This window comes from Macaca thibetana, chromosome 6 (genome assembly GCF_024542745.1).
Source record: "Macaca thibetana thibetana isolate TM-01 chromosome 6, ASM2454274v1, whole genome shotgun sequence".
Classification (NCBI taxonomy): Eukaryota; Metazoa; Chordata; class Mammalia; order Primates; family Cercopithecidae; genus Macaca; species Macaca thibetana.
The window spans coordinates 157,068,275-157,085,246 of NC_065583.1; the positions used below are offsets into that span (position 1 = coordinate 157,068,275).

At 37.3% G+C, this 16,972-nt stretch overlaps 1 protein-coding gene across 11 annotated transcripts in view; it reads left to right on the forward strand.

Moving 5' to 3' along the window:
* The window catches only part of CDH18 (cadherin 18), a 1,131,397-nt gene that overhangs the window by 1,077,412 nt on the left and 37,013 nt on the right, over nucleotides 1-16,972 (forward strand). The gene's annotated exons all lie outside the window — the stretch shown is intronic.

Sequence of the window (16,972 nt, forward strand, 5' to 3'; positions counted from 1 at the left end):
CATGAAGAGTGTATATGTAGTAATAAGGTGGTGAGAGTGAAGATGGATCTGGAACATGGGGCAAGAGGCTGGATGTTGTGTGGCATCTAGTTAAAGAAGCAAGGCAATTTGGAAGTCTGGTTGCCTATAGCAAATAGAGCAAGTAGGAGGCTGAAAGGGGTTGTGTATTTGTTTTTCTGCTGTATAAGCAATTACACAAAATCCACAACTTGAAACAAAATGCATTTATTATCTCACAGTTTAGGTCAGAAATTTGTGCATGGCTTAGCTGGGTCTTTGCAGAGGTCTCGCAAGACTCTAATCAAGGTGTCTGCTAGGGCTGTTTTCTCGCCCGAGGCTTGGGGATCTCTTCCAAGTTCATAGGGCCATTGGGAGCATTCAGTTTCTCTCTGATACAGACCTGAAAAAGTCAAGACTTTCCTTTACTCCTCAAGGCTGCCCATATCTCTGAGATACCACCAGCAGTTGCTTGCCATTTGGACCTCACCAATATGTCCAGTTATTTCATCAAGCAAATAAGAGGAGCAAGCCTGCAGGGAAAACAGCCTCGTATAATGTAATGTAATCAAGTGAGTGACACATCAACACATTTGCCATATTCTGTTTGTCAGAACCAAGACACAGGTCATACCCACACTGAAGGGGGAGGGATTACAGAAAGGCGTGCATTCCAGGAGCAGCACCTTAAAATCTATCTGCTTTGGATGAATCCAGAAGTGGAAAGGGGATAGGTCAAAATATACCCTTTCTGAGTCGAAAGTACTCTATTATTATCTGTAGTGAACAAGAATGAGTATCCCTTCCCAAATGATGCCAAGTCATTTTGAAACTTGCGCTGAAATTATACTCCTGAGAAGCATCTTTTATTGTATTTGTGTATGAAGGACAATCAGTGAGGCTTGCTAAAGTAATCATTACCTATTTATTTTTAATACTGTCAGGGAAAAATATATGTATATCTGAATGGCTGGCTTTGTAACATAAAGCTTTTTTCATGTTCACTGTTGTTAAAATAAAAAAAAACTCTAGACATAATACATTTAAAAGGGTTTATTTAAGCAAAGAATGAGTAACAAATTGGGCTACACTCAGAATCAGAAGAAGTTTAAAGAACTCCATCCAGCATCGTGAGCGACAGGCTTTCAAAGGCTGAACACAGAAGCCAAGTAGAGAAATGACCTGATTGGCTACAGCTAGGTGTTTGCTTTATTTGAGCCTAAAGTGACCAGTTGGCTGTCTTGTAATTGCCTGAAACCCAGCTATTTTTTACTAAAATTATATTCCTAAGTTAGGTTTCTTTTAGTTGACATAATGTGTTAGAGTTCTCTAGAAAGACAGAACTAATAGGATAGAGGCATATATGAAAGGGAGTTTATTAAGGAGTATTGACTCACACACCATCATAAGGTGAAGTCCCGCAGTAGGCCGTGTGCAAGCTAAGGAACAAGAAAGCCAGTCTGATTCCCTAAACCTCAGTATTAGGGAAGCCAACAGTGCAGCTTTCAGCCTGTAGCCAAAGGACTGAGATCCCCTGGCAAACCACTGGTGTTAAGTCCAAGAATCCAAATGCTGAAGAGCGTGGAGTCCGATGTTCGAGGTCAGGAAGCATCCAGCACGGGAAAAAGATGAAGGCCGGAAGACTCAACAAGTCTGCTCTTCCATCTTCTGCCTGTTTTATTCTAGCCTGTCTGGCAGCTGATTAGGTTGTGCCCACCCAGATTGAGGGTGGATCTGCCTCTCCTAGTCCACTGACTCGAATGTTAATCTCCTTTGGTAACACCGTCACAGACCCCCGAGGAACAATACTTTGCATCCTTCAGTCCAATCAAATTGACACTCAATATTAACCATCAAACAAATCTAGGTAGCAGTTTGTTACACAAAAGCTAAAAATACAGTGATAGTCTCAGGCTGATATGGCCTTCTACTTAATTAATTCAACATTTCCCATGAGAAAATTATAAATATGAATGAGGACAAAGTAAAGTTATATTTGAAAGCGTTGTATGGTTTATATAATTTATTCACTTAAAATATTAAGATTATTATTTTATATGCTTAAGTATTTTACTATGCAATGATTTTAAAACCAGTAAGTAATTTTATAGTATAAATACATTATTAAATATTTATCAAATTTTCTTTCAATTCTATTAAAAATGGATGCATACATCCTAACATAATGTTCTTGAAATACATTATAAAAGCACAGTTGATGAAAAAAATGTTAAATATTCTAATGGAAAATTTAAATTTAAGAAAATACAGTATCTCAATTGTTGGTAATAACAGCAACTTAGACATAGTGGAAGAGAAAATAATGGAATTGGAAAATTTAAATTTAAGAAAATACAGTAGCTCAATTGTTGGTAATAACAGCAACTTAGACATAGTGCAAGAGAAAATAAGGGAACTGGAAAGTAGGTCAGAATAAAAAAGCCATGTTGAAGCATGAAAAGATAAAGAAAATATAAATAAGAATATGAGAGACATATGGGACTTGCAAGTCTAATATACAAGTTATTCAATTCTCAGAGGCATATGAGAGAAAGAATGGGACTGAAAAAATATTTAAGATGATTATAGCTGAAAGTTATTCCAAATTGATGGAAATATCAAGTCAAACACTCAATAAACTTAAGAGAAACAAAACCACCAAGCATACCGCCTACAAAGCTAAATTTACCTCAGTGCATGAAAGTAAAACTTTAGCAAATTAAAAGCAGCAAGAGAAAAAAAGATATGATACCACTATCAAAGTCACAGGACCTAAGATGAGGCAAAGCATTCTTTGACTTGACACCAAAAGCATGAGTCATAAAAGGAAACAGTGATAAATTGAATTTCATCAAAATTTAAAAGTTTTGCTCTTAAAATCTGTTAAGATGATAAAAAGACAAACTACAGAGTTTCTACTTTTAGTCCTATAGTTTGTTTTTATAAAAAGGTTTCAAAACTCAACAATAAAATCTGAAGATAAAATTCAATTTGAAAATGGGCAAAATACAAGAACAGACATTTACTGGCAAGGACATAGAAAGAGCCAACCAGCGTATGCAAAGGTATTCCACATCTTTTTAAAAATTTATTTCTATTTACATTGGGTAAATAGAAATTAAAACTACAATGTGATATCACTACAGGCCTATCATAAAAGCTAAACTTTGTGGTAAATTGTGGAGAAATCAGGTCATTTCTGCATCATTGGTGAACGTGTAAAATGGCACTGCTACCCGGGAACATATTTTGACAGTTTCATAAAAAATTAAATATGGAATTACCATAAAATTCAGAACTATATTCTTGGGCATTTCCCACAGAGATATGAAATTTTATGTTTCTACAACAAATGTACAAAATTATTTATAGCAGTTTCATTTCTAATAAATCCAGACTGGAACCAACACAGACATCCTTCAATAGATGAACGATTAAGCAAACTGTGATAAATTCATAGCATGAAATACGGTTCAGCAAAGAAAAGGAATGAATAATTAATACATGCCATAACCTGGATGAATCTCTAGAAAATTGTTCTGAGTGAATAAAAGAGCCAATGTCCAAAGTTTCCATAAAGTATAATTTCATTGAAATAGCATTTTTACCATAACAAAATTAGAAATAGAGAACAGGTTATTAGTTGCCAGAGGTTGGGTCCAAAGGTAAAGATGAAGAGGAGTGGGTGTGGCCATAACATGGCAGCAGGAGATATCCTTATGGTGATGGAAATGCTCATATGTTCTTCTTATCAATGTCAATATCTTGGTTGTGACATTGTTTTGCAAGATGTTACCTGTGGGAGAAAGTAGGTAAAGGTATATAAGATCTCTCAGTATTATTTCTTACAATTACCTATAAATCTTCGATTACCTCAAAGTAGAAGTTTTAATTACAAATTTTTAAAAATACCTTCAAAAGGACAATAATAAATCAGATTTTCATGAAGAAAAATTAAAGCTGGAAAACAATAAAAGGATAACACCCAAGAGCTACTAGAAAATAACTGACAGTCGTATATTATTTTTCTACCAAATATATTCCTCAAAAGTAAAGTCAAATAAAGCTCATATTTAGGCAAACAAAAATGTGAACATTATTTAGCATAAGTCAGAAACACCATTAAAGCTTTTCTTGAGTAAAAACGAAAATAACTCTATTGGCAAGACACATTAAAGAACAAAGCAGAACTAAATGATTAATAACTAAGCAATCAAAGGTTTCTAGGGTTTAAAATATAGAGAGTATACATGGTCTAAGAAATCATAAAAAAGGAAAGAGATAAGGGAAGTTAAAATATTTTAAATTCCTAACCTTTGAGGAAATTGATAATCTATTAATTTATAATAAAATTTGTAAGTTGAAAATTTATTTTGTAATTTATAAATTAACCAATCAAATTAGTAAAAGAACATGTAACTAACAAGCTGATAGAAACTGGAATTTTAAAAAATACTTAATCCCAAAGAGGGCAAAGTTTAAAGCTCTAATTCCTGATTTTAATTATGTTTATAAAATATTCATTAACATTAGAATAACTCAATTACTTGAAAAATTACTGTGTATGGTTTTCTATATGTCACAGTACAAATTTTTTTTAAGTATTTCACATAGGATGTATGTTCAAGGATTCTAGAATGACACATTTCCAAGCTAAACGTAAATTCTAACAAAATATGAAGATTATAACTAATGTAATAGTGCCAAAATAATCCTGAAATTTGCATGAAGTTTGTAAAACTCAAAGTTAGAATGACAGTTTTTCATATTTGCTGTAGAAATATAGTTTCATCTCATTACACAAATAAGGACAATAAAGATTTTATTAATATTTGAATGGGTAATGTTAGTGGAACTTCATAAAACAAAACATGAGACAAAAATTTATATAGAACAAGTGGAAATACCATGAACAAATGTAAAATATATAAAGTGTGTTTCAGTGTTTATGTTAAAATAAAAACACTTAAATACTCAAATTAAATGGTGCCTGTTATCAGAATAGACTTAAAAGTCAATTGGGTGTTGCTTATAAGAGATGTATTATAAATATAAGAGAGAAAAAAGTTGAAAGAAAAAATACAGGAAATTATACACACAGTTCTAATGGAAACTTTATCAATATCCCTATGCAATTATACATACACATAAAAATTATCAAAGGGAAAACATTACATGTAAAAAGGCAAACTTCATTATGATAAACATAGTCTGTACACTGGGTAGAAGTAGCAATTTTAAATGTATATATACTTGTCAATCCTGCCTCTAAATAAGCAAATCAAACTATTTTTGAATTGAGAGATTTTACACACTTTTCCAAGTAACTGAAAGAATATTCACATAAAATTTGAGTAATATTAAAAATTAAACATTACGGTTATAAAAATTTACTGATGGACAAATATGCCAACTTCAGATGATGCATTCTTTCAAAATTTGCACAAAATATTGACCAAAATTATACTGTCTGCTGGGACACAACACAAGATTTAATAATGTACAAAATCGACCTCATTTTTCTTTATTACAATGAGTATAGCTAGATGATAATTAAAAGCTATTTCTTAAAAAATCATATTGCAAATAAAGGAATGTATTTCTAAGTAACCTAAGACCTGCCAAGATGGCCAAATAGGAACAGATCAGTTCTGCAGCTCCCAGCATGACTGATGCAGAAGGTGGGTGATTTCCACATTTCCAACTGAGGTACCTGGTTCATCTCATTGGGACTAGTCAGACGGCCCATGGAGTGTGAGCCAAAGCAGGACGGGGTATTGTCTCACCCAGGAAGTGCAAGGGGTTGGGGGTTTTCCCTTTTCTAGCCAAAGGAAGCCGTGACAGACTGTACCAGGAAAATCGGGACATCCCCGCCTTAATACTGTGCTTTTCCAATGGTCTTAGCAAATGGCACACCAGGAGATTATATCCTGCACCTGGCTCAGTGGGTCCCATGCCCACAGAGCCTTACTCACAGCTAGTGCAGCAGTCTGGCAGCCTGATGGTGGAGGGGTGTCCACCATTGATGAGTCTTCAGGAGGTAAACAAAGCCCCCCCGAAGCTCGAACTGAGTGGAGCCCACTGCAGCTCAAAAAAGTCTACCTGCCTCTATAGATTCCACCTCCGGGGGCAGGGCATAGCTGAACAAAAGGCAGCAGAAACTACTGCAGACTTAAATGTCCCTGTCCGATAGCTCTGAAGAGAGCAATGGTTCTCCCTGCGCAATGTCCGAACTCTGAGAACGGACAGACTGCCTCCTCAAGTGAGTCCCTGACCCCTGTGTAGCCTAACTGGGAGACACCTCCTAGTAGGGGCCAACTAACACCTCATACAGCTGGGTGCCCCTCTGACACGAAGCTTCCAGAGGAAGGATCAGGCAGCAATATTTACTGTTCTGCAATATTTGCTGTTCTACAGCCTCTACTGGTGATACCGAGGCAAACAGGGTCGAGAGTAGACCTCCAGCAAGCTCCAACAGACCTGCAGCTGAGGGACCTTACTGTTAGAAGGAAAACTAACAAACAGAAAGGAGTAGCATCAACATCAACAAAAAGGATATCCACACCGAAACCCTATCTGTAGGTTACCATCATCAAAGAACAAAGGTATATAAAAATCACAAAGATCAGGAGAAACCAGAGCAGAAAAACTGAAAATTCTAAAAACCAGAGTATCTCTTCTCCTCCAAAGGATCGCAGCTCCTCGCCAGCAATGGCACAAACCTGGACGGAGAATGAATTTCATGAATTGACAGAAGCAGGCTTCAGAAGGTTGGTAATAACAAACTTCTCTGAGCCAAAGGAGGATGTTCAAACCCATCGCAAGGAAGCTAAAACCTTGAAAAAAGATTAGACAAATGACTAACTAGAATAAACAGTGTAGAGAAGACCTTAAATGACCTGATGGAGCTGAAAACCATGGCACAAAAACCATGTGATGCATACACAAGCTTCAGTAGCCGATTCAATCAAGTGGAAGAAAGGGTATCAGTGATTGAAGATCAAATGAATGAAATGAAGTGAGAAGAGAAGTTTAGAGAAAAAAATGTAAAAAGAAATGAACAAAGCCTCCAAGAAATATGGGACTATGTGAAAAGACCAAATCTACGTTTGATTGGTATACCTGAAAGTGATAGGGAGAATGGAACTAAGTGGAAAACACACTTCAGGATATTATCCAGGAGAACTTCTCCAACCTAGCAAGGCAGGGCAACATTCAAATTCAGGAAATACAGAGAACGCCACAAAGATACTCCTGGAGAAGAGCAACCCCAAGACACATAATTGTCAGTTTCACCAAGGTTGAAATGAAGGAAAAAATGTTAAGGGCAACCAGGGAAAAGGTAAGGTTACCCACAAAGGGAAGCCCTTTAGACTAACAGCGGATCTCTCGGCAGAAACTCTACAAGCCACAAGAGAGTGGGACCAATATTCAACATTCTTAAAGGAAAAGAATTTCAATCCAGAATTTCATATCCAGCCAAACTAAGTTTCATAAGTGAAGGAGAAATAAAATCCTTTACAGACAAGCAAATGCTGAGAGATTTTGTGACCACCAGGCCTGCCTTACAAGAGCTCCTGAAGGAAGCACTAAACAACCTGTACTAGCCACTGCAAAAACATGCCAAATTGTAAAGACCATGGATGCCAGGAAGAAATTACATAAACTAAGGGGAAAATAACCAGCTAACATCATAAAGACAGGATCAAATTCACACATAACAATATTAACCTTAAATGTAAATGGGCTAAATTCCCCAATTAAAAGACATAGACTGCTAAATTGGATAAAGAGTCAAGATTCATGAGTGTGCTGCATACAGGAGACCCATCTCATGTGCAGAGACACACATAGGCTCAAAATAAAGGCACGGAGGAACATCTACCAACAAACGGAAAGCAAAAAAAAGCAGAGGTTGCAATCCTAGTCTCGGATAAAAGAGACTTTAAAGCAACAAAGTTCAAAAGAGACAAAGAAAGCCATTACATAATGGTAAAGGGATCAATGCAACAAGAAGATCTAACTATGCAAAATATATATGCACCCAATACAGGAGCACTCAGATTCAAAAAGCAAGTCCTTAGAGACCTACAAAGAGACTTAAACTCCCACACAACAATAATGGGAGACTTTAACACCCCACTGTCAATATTAGATCAATGAGACAGAAGGTTAACAAGGATATTCAGGACTTGAACTCAGCCCTGCACCAAGCAAATCTAATAAACATCTACAGAACTCTCCACCCCAAATCAACAGAACATAAATTCTTCAACACCACAATGTACTTATTCCAAAATTGACCACATAGTTGAAAGTAAAGCACCCTCAGCAAATGTAAAAGAAAAGAAATCACAACAAACTGTCTCTCAGACCAGAGTGCAATCACATTAGAACTCAAGATTAAGAAACTCACTTAAAACCGCACAACTACATTGAAACTGAACAACCTGCTCCTGAATGACTACTGGGTGTAAACAACGAAATGAAGGCAGAAATAAAGATGTCCTTTGAAACCAATGAGAACAAAGACACAACGTACCATAATCTCTGGGACACCTTTAAGGCAGTGTGTAGAGGGAATTTATAGCACTAAACACCCACAAGAGAAAGCAGGAAAGATCTAAAATCAACACCCTAACATCACAATGAAAAGAACTAGAGAAGCAAGAGCAAACAAATTCAAAAGCTAGCAGAAGGGAAGAAATAACTAAGATCAGAGCAGAACTGAAGGAGATAGAGATGCAAAAAACCCTGGATTCAGAAATTCACTGAATCCAGGAGATTTTTTTTTTAAAGATCAGCAAAATTGTTAGACCACTAGCAAGACTAATAAAGAAGAAAAGAGAGAAGAATCAAATAGACACAATAAAAAATGATAAAAGGGATATCACCACCAATACCACAGAAATACAAACTACTATCAGAGAATACTATAAACACCTCTATGCAAATAAACTAGAAAATCTAGAAGAAATGGATACATTCCTGCACACATATACCCTCCAAAGACTAAACCAGGAAGATGCTGAATCCCTGAATAGACCAATAACAAGCTCTGAAATTGAGGCAATAATTAATAGCCTACTAACAAAAAAAGTCCAGGACCAGATGGATTCACAGCCAAATTCTACTAGAGGTAGAAACAGGAGCTGGTACCATTCCTTCTGAAACTATTCCAATCAATAGAAAAAGAGGGAATCCTCCCTAACTCATTTTATGAGGCCAACAGCATCCTGATACCAAAGCCTGGCAGAGCCACAACAAAAATAGAGAATTTTAGAACAATATCCCTGATGAACATCAATGCAAAAATCCTCAATAAAATGCTGGCAAACCGAATCTAGCAGCACATCAAAAACGTTATCCACCAAGATCAAGTTGGCTTCATCCCTGGGATGCAAGGCTGGTTCAACATACGCAAATCAATAAATGTAATCCATCACATAAACAGAACCAAAGACAAAAACCACATGATTATCTCAATAGATGCAGAAAAGGCCTTTGACAAAATTCAACAGCCCTTCATGCTAAAAACTATCAATAAACTAGGTATTGATGGAATGTATCTCAAAATAACAAGAGCTATTTATGACAAACCCACAGCCAATATCATACTGAATGGGCAAAAACTGGAAGCATTCCCTTTGAAAACTGGCACAAGACAGGGATGCCCTCTCTCACCACTCCTGTTCAACATAGTGTTGGAAGTTCTGGCCAGAGGGTTGTCAGGCAAGAGAAAAAAATAAAGGATATTTAATTAGGAAAAGAGGAAGTCAAATTGTCCCTGTTTGCAGATGACATGACTGTATATTTAGAAAACCCCATCGTCTCAGCCCAAAATCTTTTTAAGCTGATAAACAACTTCAGCAAATTCTCAGGATACAAAATCAATGTGCAAAAATAAAAAGCATTCCTATACACCAATAATAGACCAACAGAGGGCCAAATCATGAGTGAACTCCCATTCACAATTGCTACAAAGTGAATAAAATACCTAGGAATCCAACTTACAAGGGATGTGAAGGACCTCTTCAGGGAGAACTACAAACCACTGCTCAATGAAATAAAAGAGGATACAAACAAATGGAAGAACATTCCATGCTCATGCTCATGGATAGGCAGAATCAATATCACAAAAATGGCCATAGTGCCCATGGTAATTTATAGATTCAATGCCATCCCCATCAAGCTACTGATGACTTTCTTCAAAGAATTGGAGAAACCTACTTTAAAGTTCATATGAAACCAAAGAAGAACCCTCATTGCCAAGACAATCCTAATCAAAAAGAACAAAGCTGGAGGCATCATGCTACCTGACTTCAAACTATTCTACAAGGCTACAGTAACCAAAAGAGCATGGTACTGGTACCAAACCAGAGATATAGACCAATGAAACAGAACAGATGACTCAGAAATGACACCACACATCTACGACCATCTGATTTTTGGCAAACCTGACAAAAACAATAAATGGGGAAAGGATTCTCTGTTTAATAAATGGTGCTGGGAAAACTGGGTAGCCATATGTAGAAAGCTGAAACTGGATCCCTTCCTTACACCTTATAGAATGACTAATTCAAGATGGATTAAAGATTTAAATGTTAGCCCTAAAACCATAAAAACCCTAGAAGAAAACCTGGGCAATACCATTCATAACATAGGCATGGGCAAGGACTTCATGACTAAAACACCAAAAACAATGGCAACAAAAGCCAAAATAGACAAATGAGATCTAATTAAACTAAAAAGCTTCTGCACAGCAAAATAAACTACCATCAGAGTGAATAGGCAACCTACAGAATGGGAGAAAATTTTTGCAATCTACTCATCTGACAAAGGACTAATATCTAGAATCTACAAAGGACTTAAACAAATTTACAAGAAAAAACCAAACAACCCCATCAAAAAGGGGCAAAAAGCCAGGCACAGTGGCTCACGCCTGTAATCCCAGCACTTTGGGAGGCCAAGGTGGGTGAATCACGATGTCAGGAGATCGAGACTATCCTGGCTAATATGGTGAAACCCCATCTCTACTAAAAAGCAAAAAAAAAAAATAATACAAATAATTAACTGGGCATGGTGGTGGGCACCTGTAGTCCCAGTTACTTTGGTGGCTGAGGCAGGAGAATAGCGTGAACCCAGGAGGTGGAGTTTGCAGTGAGCCGAGATTGTGCCACTGCACTCCAGCCTCGGTGACAGAGCGAGACTGTCTCAAAAAAAAAAAAAAAAAAGGGAGGGGCAAAGGATATGAAGAGACATTTATGCAGCCAATAGACACATGAAAAATACTCATCATCTCTGCTCGTCAAAGAAATGCAAATCAAAACCACAATGAGATACCATCTCACACCAGTTAGAATGGCGATCATTAAAAATTCAGAAAACAACAGGTGTTGGAGAGAACGTGGAGAAATAGGAACCCTTTTACACTGTTGACGGGAGTATAAACGAATTCAACCATTGTGGAAGACAGTGTGGCAATTCCTCAAGGATCTAGAACTAGAAATACCATTTGACCCAGTGGTCCCATTACTGGGTATATACCCAAAGGATTATAAATTGTGTTACTGTAAATACTTATGCACATGTATGTTTATTGTGGCACTGTTCAAAATAGCAAAGACTTGGAACCAACCCAAATGATATTATTGATAGACTGGATTAAGAAAATGTGGAACATATACACAATGGAATACTATGCAGCCATAACAAAAGATGCCTTCATGTCCTTTGTACGGACATGGATAAAGCTGGAAACTGTCATTCTGAGCAAACTATCGCAAGGAAAGAAAACCAAATACTGCATGTTCTCACTCATAGGTGGGAAATGGACAATGAGAACCCTTGGACACAGGGTGGGGAACATCACACACTGGGGCCTGTCATGGGGTCGGGGGATGGGAGAGGGATAGCATTAGGAGAAATATCTAATGTAAATGATGAATTAATGAGTGCAGCAAACCAACATGGCACATGTATACATATGTAATAAACCTGCACGTTGTACATATGTACCCTAGAACTTGAAGTATAATAAAACGAAAACAAAAGCAAAATACATATTGCAAATAAAGGAATGCATTTCTAAGTAAACAAAGATTCCATGAAGAAAAACAAACTTAAATGAAAAGACTAGTTACATGAAATAATAATGTAAATAAGTCCATATCAAAATTTCTAGAAACGGTTCAGCCATAACTAACGGGAAATTTATAACTTTAAATGCATATAATAAGATAAAATAATGCAAATTGAAAGCCTAAGCATCATTCTTAAGAAGTTAGAAAAATAAGTCAATTTAATCAAAATGAAAGAGAATAACAATTTATGAGATGAATGTAATGAAATGAATCAAAAGAAAACATTCAAAAGTTCACAGCTTAGTTATTTGAAAAGACAGACAAGTCTGTCTTGTCTGTTAATCTGTTAAAGACAAAAAGAGAAATAGAACAAATGAAGAATATTGGGAAAAAATCAAGAGGCGATAACTATAGATCCTACAGATATCAAAAGCCAATTGTGTATTACAATGTCATATTTTACTAAAATTTGAAAGTTTAGACATAATGCATATATATTTAGAAAAGTAAAGTTTGTCAAAGCTGACACAAGAATAGATTTAGCTGGGCTTAGTGGCTCATGCCTATAATCCCAGCTACTTGGGAGGCTTAAGTGGGAGGATCCCTTGAGCCCTGGAGGTCAAGTCTGCAGCGAGCTGTGATCATGCCACTGCACTCCAGCCTGGGTGACAAAGTGAGACTTCATCTCAAAAATAATAATAATAATGATAATAATAATAATAATAAAAAGAATAAGGACTGAGCCTGATTAAGGTTGTATTTATTAAATTCATCAAATATATAAATAAAAACCTTTCCTTTCCACAAATAAATTCTCTTCTCATGGCTTTAATGGTGAATTCTACTAAAAATTTTTAAAAGATCATGAGAATAATTGTAAAAGGCATTCAAGAGTTCAGAAAAAGGGTGGTAGGACCATTTTTTTACACATTTTGTGATGCCAGCATAGCCTTAACATCAAAAGGTAAAAGTGGAATTATAGCTATTCTCTCCACAATCATAGATATAATAAATGTCATAAATAAAATATTTGTAAACCATGTAAAGCAAAAAAGAATAGTATTTTAAAATGAGACGATGAAAAATAAAAACCTACCTAATCAGGAGAATCCAAAGCATTTGTGAAAATTCAACACCCATTAATAACAGCAACAACAGTGACAATGCTGCTATAAACGGGTAGAATTTTTTAATGAAATTAGCAAATTTGCTAAATAACAGGTCAACGTAAACATGTTATTTGGACTTCTCATACCGCAAACAATTAGAAAATTAACTTGAAACAGTAGACCATTTTCCATCACATTAAAAATAAGATGCCTAAAAATAAATGTTACCCTTGTTAGCACTCAACTACTTTCTCTCTAGAAGGCAACTCTTAAAACTTAGGTCCTTTGCCTCAGTGAATCTTTATTCCCATGATTTTTTTTTTTTTTTTTTTTTTTTTTTTTTTTTTTGGAGACAGAGTTTCCCTCTTGTTACCCAGGCTGGAGTGCAGTGGCGTGATCTCTGCTCACCACAACCTCCATATCCTGGGTTCAAGCAATTCTCCTGCCTCAGCCTCCCAAGTAGCTGGGATTACAGGCATGCACCACCACACCTGGCTAATTTTGTATTTTTGGTAGAGACGGGGTTTCTCCATGTTGGTCAGGCTGGTCATGAACTCCCAACCTCAGCTGATCCACCTGCCTCGGCCTGCCAAAGTGCTGGGATTACAGGCGTGAGCCACCACACCCGGCTATTTCCATGATGTTTAGATTACTCAGAGATCTAAAATTGGTAAATTAAAAATGTCATTTGAAATATGATGTAAATAACCAAGCATGGGCTTATGTTTGCATCAGACATTGTTTTCTAACTAATTATAATTTCAAACATTCATTTAAATAAGCATGTAAATTTTATTTTTAAATTTCAAGATCATTTCAAAGCTTTAAGGTTAAAGTATATTCTCATAATGTGACACAACAATGGTTGCTAGTCCAATGCTACCTATGTAGTCTGCTGCAAATCTGGGCCAATAACACCCAGCCCTTGCTCTTGGCTCAATTGATACTTATTTTCTCTGTATGTGAACATCTGCTCCCAAATTTAAAACTCTGGTCTCAGTTTTCTGGCCTATGACCTTGAATTTTTCTGTTGACCTCTGATATTTTCCGCCACTTTCTCATGAGATAGGTTCACTTATCCATTCTCCCTAGGACATGCTCCCTTCTTAATGTGACATTGCTGTTATGGGTCCTCTGTTTTACCTCCTGCATTGACTGCAAAAGCTCTACAGAATGTTTAAGAACTGATATTATTCGACATTAACAGGTGCTTTCTTCATCTCCAAAATAAAGACAAATGTCAGAATTTCAGGGCCCTTCCAAGACTGAAATTATATAAATTTAGGACTAAATAAGTTTCAAACTCCTTTAAATATGAGTTACCTTATTCTATGCATGAGTTATCTTATTCTATGCATATCTTATTCTGTCCTCTAAATATGATTTACCTTATTCTGTGCATTCAGTTACCTTATTCTTATTCTATTTGATACTTTTTGGAGAGGGATGTATCTCTGACAACTTGCTTTTTCTTTGGTAAGTCTCATTAACTATTTATTTACATAGTATTTCTCCTTTCTTTATGTATTTGTTACTTATATTCATAAGTGTATTAGTTCAGTTTCATACTGCTATAAAGGACTTCCAGAGACTGGGTAATTTATAAAGGAAAGAGGACTTCTGGAGACTGGGTAATTTATAAAGGAAAGATGAACTCACAGAGCATCGTGACTGGGGAGTCCTTAGGAAACTTATTTGTTACTTATTTTCAAAAGTGTATTAGTTCATTTTCATACTGCTATAAAGGACTACCTGAGACTGGGTAATTTATAAAGGAAAGATGAACTCACAGTTCATCATGACTGGGGACACCTTAGGAAACCTACACTCATGGCGGAAGGCAAAGGGGGAGCAAGGCAGCTTCTTCACAAGCCAACAAGAAGGAGAAGTGCTGAGTGATGGGGAAAGAGCCTCTTATAAAACCATCAAATCTCCTTGGAACTCACTCACCATCACAGAAACAGCGTGAGGGAAACCATCCCCATGATTCAATTACCTCCACCTAATCTCTCCCTTGATATATGGGGATTATAAATCAAGATGAGATTTGGGTGGTGACACAAAGCCTAACCATATCATTCTACCCTGGCCCCTCTCAAATCTAATGTCCCTTTCACATTTCAAAACCAATCATGCCTTCCCAACAGTGCCCCAGAGTTATAATTCATTCCAGCATTAGCCCAAAAGTCCAAGTCCAAAGTCTTATCTAAAACAAGGCAAGTCCCTTCTGCCTATGAGCCTGTAAAATCAAAAGCAAGTTAGTCAATTTCTAGGTACCATGGGTCTACAGGCATTGGGTAAATACACCCATTCCAAATAGGAGAAATTGGCCAAAAGGAAGGGGCTACAGGCCCCTGGCATGTCCAAAATCTAGCAGTGCAGTCAAATGTTAAAGCTCCAAAATGATCTCCCTTTACTCCATGTCTCACATGCAGGTCACGCTGATGCAAGAGGTGGCCTCCCACAGCCTTAGGCAGCTCAGCTCCAGTGGCTTTGCAGGGTACAGCCCTTTTCCTGGCTGCTTTAAAGGGCTGGCATTGAGTGCAGCATTTCCAGGCACACAGTGTAAGCTGTTGGTGGATCTACCATTCTGGGGTCTGAATAACGGTGGCCCTCTTCTCACAGCTCCACTAGGCAGTGCCCCACTGGGGACTCTGCTGTAGGGGCTCCAACCCCAAATTTCCCCTCCACACTGCCCTAGTAGCCATTCTCCTTAAGGGCTCCAGCCCTGCAGCAGACTTCTGCTGGACATCCCGGCATTCCCTTAGATCCTCTGAAATCTAAGTGGAGGCTCCCAAACTTCAATTCTTGGCTTCTGAGCACTTGCAAGCCCAATACCACATGTAAGCCACGAAGGCTTGGGGCTTGCACCCTCTGAAGCAATGGCCTGAGCTGTGTATTGGCCCCTTTTAGCTGTGGCTTGGATGCAGGGCACCAAGTCCTGCACAAAGCAGCAGGGTCCTGGGCTGGCCCACAAAACCAGTTTTTCTTCCTCGGCCTCTAGTTTCCTGATGGGAGGGGTTGCCTTGAAGACCTCTGACATGCCCTGGAGACATTTTCTCCATTGTCTTGGTGATTAACATACAGCTCCTTGATACTTATGCAACTTTCTGCAGCCAGCTTGAATTCTCCTCAGAAAATGGGTTGTTCTTTTTTATTGCATTGTCAGGCTTCAAATTTTCCAAACTTTTATGCTCTGCTTCCCTTTAAAACATAAGTTCTGAATTTAAACCATCCCTTTGAAATGCATAAAACTGAATGATTTTAAGAGCACCCAGGTTATATCTTGAACACTTTGCTATTAAAAATTTCTTCCACTAGATACCCTAAATCATCTCTCTCAACTTCAAAGTTTCACAGATCCCTAGAGCAGGGGCAAAATGCCACCAGTCTCTTTGCTAAAGCATAGCAAGAGTCACTTTTATTCCAGTTTCCAACAGGTTCCTCTTCTCCATCCTTAGCCTGGACTTCATTTTCCATATCACCATCCACATTTTCGTCAAAGCCATTCAACAAGTCTCTAGAAAGTTCCAAACCTTCCCACATCTTTCTGTCTTCTAAGCCCTCCAAACTGTTCCAATCTCTCCCTCTTATCCAGTTCCAAAGTCAATTCCACATTTTTTGGTATGTTTATATCTGTGCCCCACGCTCCATGGTACCAATTTACTGTATTAGTCTGTTTTCATACTGCTATAAAGAACTGCTTGAGACATGGTAATGTATAAAGGAAAGAGGTTTAATTGACTCACAGTTCAGCATGGCTAGGGAGGCCTTAGGAAACTT